Here is a 5,022-nt window from a genome sequence, read left to right on the forward strand (position 1 = left end):
GCCGCGCGCGAGCCGACTGGACACGGACACACACGACGGACGATTTCTTACTGTTAATTCGAAGACAAACACGAACGAACGGACCGGGCCGGCTTGGCGAGCAACGCGTCTCCAAGACAAGTCTCTTAAGGAAACGATCATTCTTATATACTATATATACATATACATAGTAACGTTCTCGCTCGCCGCTCAAGGAAACAGTTCGACGACGTGGTGTGACACGTAATACGAGTGAAAACATTCGAAACACGCGCGCTCCGACCTGATCACACGAGACCTCTTCGAAGAAACGGGCAGTGACTGTGAGGAAACGAACAGGATATCACGGACTGCTATCCAGTGCGCTGTTTTCGTTTGTGAAACACCGTTTACGCACGTCCTCGAACACGTCTTCTTGGGATCGCCGCGATCGTACAGGTGAGTCCACCTCCTCAACGATCATCAGGATTTTTTTGTTTTTCTTTTTCGTTCGTTTCTTTCGTTTCTTCTTTTGGTGTTCGATCTTCCTTTCACAGGAACGGTCGCGAGGAATGTCTCGTGGGGTGGCACTAGCGAGAGGTGTTTCAGTGTACGATGAAGAATTTTTTAATTTACGTCGTTAGAATGTCTCGAGGGAATATACTTTGTAATTGGAAATTGATCGTTTCTTAGGTTTGTAAGGTGTATCGTGAGGAAATGTCATCGTTGCCAAGAACTGTCAGATCGATTCTGACTAACAGTGATGCTCTGTACTTTAAAATATTTAAATATATCATTTTTAAAGAACGGGTAGCTATTAAGTTTTTCTCTTTTCGTCTATTATCTGTTTATTCTAAAGGAAGTTTCAAAAGGTTGAAAGAAACCGTCCAGTGACGACAGAAGTGCTTCCGTTGGATTTTTATATTTTCGCTTCTAACTTCTTCAAAATCGTCAAATGATTATCCTGTTACAGTGCTTTTTATTTTCCCAGTGAGATTAATAAAATTCTGTTCCTTCGTTTCAAGTTGTATCGCAAGTTGTATCGCAAGTTACTTTCATAGTTCGATTGCTTCTTTTCTGTAAAATCTAATAGGAAATAGCGTATTTTTGAAGCTGAAGGATGTATTTTTCAGTCGCAATTAGGCGATTTCCCTTTGGTCTAAGTGGCTTGTCTGTCGTTCACAGATACATTCCCCTTTTTCGTAGACATTTCTCAAGCAAAGACGCGTCTCTGATTGTGTGGTGACACTCGTGGTGACAGTGTACAGTGGTGGTGGTGCTAATTGTGAGCTAAACAACACGATTAATCAATACGATTGCGAGATGAGAATAAATTTTGAAAATTAGTCGGAACGAGGGACAAATCGTACACTAACGATCGTATGAAAACAGTGCAAGTGACATTTCGTTCTAAGAATTTGGTTAAAACACGTGTCACTGGACGTTTGTGTGATGGAAAAATTTCTCGTAAATATAAGAGTCTGTTAATAAAGTGACAATTACGTATTAATTTCGTCATTATTAAATCGAAACACAATTGCCGAGGTGCAAATATAATGAAAATCAAAGTCACGTGTGCGCGTAATTAAAATATCGCAAATATGAATGTTTCATTCTCGGTATATTAATATTCCAGTCCGTGTATATTAATAAACATATGCCGATGGGCTTCGTCATCGGAAAACTATGCGGCTGATCTTAAAACAAAAAATAGGAGAATATTTTAACAGTTAAGATTTCCATTCAATTTGCAAGAAGTCCAGTGAAACGCGTATGAATAAATATAGTCGTTTTCAAAGAAAATGTGAATGAAATCGAGTCGATAAAATCTTTGATCAAGACGTGTGAAAAACTATTAGAACATTTTTATAGTAACACATTCTACTATCAAATATACGTAAAATGGTATAAATTGGTTGGTGTTGAAATAGTAATGAAGGTATTATTATTAGAGCATTAGAAATAACTCGTGGAACGTGTATCTAATAAAAAATGTACGAATCGTCCGCCTCGAAGTAGATACGGTCAGTTCTTGTCAGACGTAAGATGATACATACGCCCGAACTACTCTTCCGTCGGCAACCAGATAAAACGGGACATGTTTAGAAAATAAAAGATGAATAACACGAGATAATGAAAGATAACATTATACATTTTTAAATGAAACTTGTAAAATGATAGATTAAAGATGCGAATAATACTGACGTTGCCGGAAATTGAAAAATAAGAATAATCATATCTAACATACGTATCAAATCATTAATATACACTAAAAAGTAATAAAAACATCTCTAAATATCATGTCCGTATTAATAAAAACATATTTTCGTTTAATCACAATCGATCGTGTTATCAAGTCGTATTAAAACACTTAAATCGTGATTTAAAACCGATAAATGTACTCAAACTGTCTAAAACTCGATGAACGATCGATGTTATCGTAAAAATTAACGAAATTAATCTTTATAAGCATTTCCGACTCTAATCGTAAAATCACCACCGGAATAATCTTGTCCAGAAATTCGAATCGGCTGCGTTGGAGGACAAAACAACGTTTACAGAATGATTTTCGGTGCAATCACGAGAACTCTATCGAGTACGAAAAATTAGACACTTTCACAATACTATAAAGACCCCTAATCGTGGCCGCGTCCTCGTGGAACTGAGGGTCCGAAAATCAGTATCTAGCTTCGATCACGAATCCGGTGGAACCAGTTTCGCCGGTCCGAGCAAAGGGTTGGGCAAAAAATAAAAAAGAAAAAAGAATGTATGCACAGGCAGTCATGCAGGAAGGGTTACCGATGGAACGCAACCTCGGAAGCGTTTTGTTGTTGAAATGCCGCGTGGCAGTTGGCAACTCGATCGATGACCGCGTATAAACAGCTAATAATCAAACGAATCGTGTCATAAACAATCCTGCGGGGGCGGTAGAGTGGTGGTAAAAGTATAAATGAATTTCGATGGCAGAGTGGGGTGCAACAACGTGACGGGGTGGGGGTGATCAATTTGAAAAGCATAGGAAATCTCGACCCGCTGAAAAATTTCGTTTCGATGTCCGACTTTCATCTGGATGTTTCCAGTTTTCAGTTACATCGATGTGTCATAGTGTGATTTCTCGAACATTCTAAGTTTTTTGATATTTTCGAATATCAAAAGTAACTTTCTTTTTTCCTCTATAACTTCGTTCAACGATTCTTTTCATCTACTTTGGACAGGGAAAGATCGTCAGATACAACGATAGGAAGAAAACACTTGATGTGCTTGATCGATTTTGAATTGGATCTTGTTCGAATCCCAAGCTCAACTTCTAAATCATTGGATCCGCTCAGATTTTGCGTAGGTTGCATTGAATACGTTGCGTATAGTGGAACATGTGTTTGATCAAGCCCGTGCTGCTACTTTGAAAAGCTGAACGCTACTTTCGCGTTGAAAGGTTTCATTGACGTTTGTTCTTGTTTCTATTAAATCGTAGAGGCACGCGCTATGGGAAAGAAACGAACGTGTTCCACTGCGAGAAGTCAGACAGTGGACTCTGCTTTTATTCATCTTATTCTGCGATGACGTGTCTCCGTACCAAAATATGTACCAACTTATTTTACTTTCGCGAATCATCCAACTTATACATGGAATCTGGTTAGATCTTTTTATTCGTTAAAAGTCAATTTCGTAATCCTTGTACGGAGATTCATTGAAATCCCAAATACACACCTTCGCAGAAATTTATATTAAAATGCAGCAGGCAAAATTGAATAAAGTTCAGGCAATATCAGGCAAAGTTCAAGCAAATTAAAATCAAGTAAGAGCATCCTGAAATTTTCAACGTTTGGTCAAATTTTTCGACATCGAGTCAAAGTTGAAAATGTCTACAGTCGTATAAATCACGCAAAAACGTAACAGGGATCACAGACTATATTTCATTTTTCTCTGTCACCCATCGTCAGTTTAATCTTTCGCATCCCTTTACGCTGCATGTCAACGCTTCCGTTAAAATCAGACACCTTGTCCCTTCGTTAACACTCAAAACTTCTAATAGCGCAGGGAATCTTTCGCTATTCACTTCTAAACCTGTCAAATAATTCCCACGTCCATCCCGCATCGTTTACGTCCTTTGTCAGCGCGAAAAGTTCGAATCCTGACCCTTTTCCTGACTATTTCTTCGAAATACCAAAAAAAAAAAAAAAAAAACAGAATCCTGAAAGATCCGGGCAAAAACTAAAACCTCGGAGCTGGTACGTCCGATCGGGAAGAAATGGGGGCGAAAGTGATCTTGCCGGTCACGGCACAGCAACACGACGACAGGACTGAATACGTACACGTCGAAGATCGATGTGCCTAAAAAAGGTCCTCAAAAAAAAAAAAAAAAAAACAACACACTGACAACAATATATACCGACTCTGTGAAAAAGCACGAGGTCGTTCTCGTTGTTGTCGTCTCCCGTTGGTGGGAGACTCTGGGTGGTCAAGGTGGGGGTATGTATGTTCCGAGGGTGAACGGTATGATAACGTCGAACAGGTCGACACGCGATGTATCGGTCGGTGAAGAGAGGAAAAAAATGGGGGTGGACGGGGAGGGGGAGGATTGAAGGTTGCCCCCGAAAGAATCGAAAGTTTCGTCGAGTCAGAGTGAGAGAGAAAAAGAGACTGTGCGATCGAGTGAAGAAGAAAAGAGAAGGAGAGGATTGAAAAAGGGGTTGGGTTGAGTCGTGGTTGCTTGCAAGGGCTAGTATAGAGAGAAAAGAGAGAGGAAGACAGAGAGGAGAGGTTAGGAAGAAGGGGTAGCCTGGTATCGAGAAAGAGAAGGGGATAGTGGTAGAGAAGGTATAAGGAGGGGTAGAAGGAAAAGTCTGTCGGATGGTAGGGGTACACGAGGCGAGGGTGAGTGGGTTAACTGCAAAACCCGATCGTCCGTGTTTTTATCTTAAGACGACTCTCCGACTAGAAGCCGCGTAGGAGACGAAGAGAAGAAGGGGTTCGTCGGTGGTGATTCTGGAAGGGGTTCTTCTCAAGCTCGGAGTCCAGCTGGAGGGGTAGAAACGACAACGGCGGCGGCGTCGACGTCGGCGG

At 40.6% G+C, this 5,022-nt stretch overlaps 1 long non-coding RNA gene across 2 annotated transcripts in view; it reads left to right on the top strand.

The window, feature by feature from the left end:
* The first annotated feature begins 6 nt into the window (after positions 1–6).
* LOC105680710 overlaps positions 7–5,022 on the top strand; it is a 121,430-nt gene continuing 116,414 nt past the window's right edge. For both annotated transcript variants that reach the window (XR_001102250.3, XR_004461636.1), the window contains exon 1: positions 7–417. This is a non-coding gene — a long non-coding RNA (uncharacterized LOC105680710). The remainder of the gene's footprint in view (positions 418–5,022) is intronic.

Source organism: Bombus impatiens, unplaced genomic scaffold (genome assembly GCF_000188095.3).
Source record: "Bombus impatiens unplaced genomic scaffold, BIMP_2.2 scf_0318, whole genome shotgun sequence".
Classification (NCBI taxonomy): domain Eukaryota; kingdom Metazoa; phylum Arthropoda; class Insecta; order Hymenoptera; family Apidae; genus Bombus; species Bombus impatiens.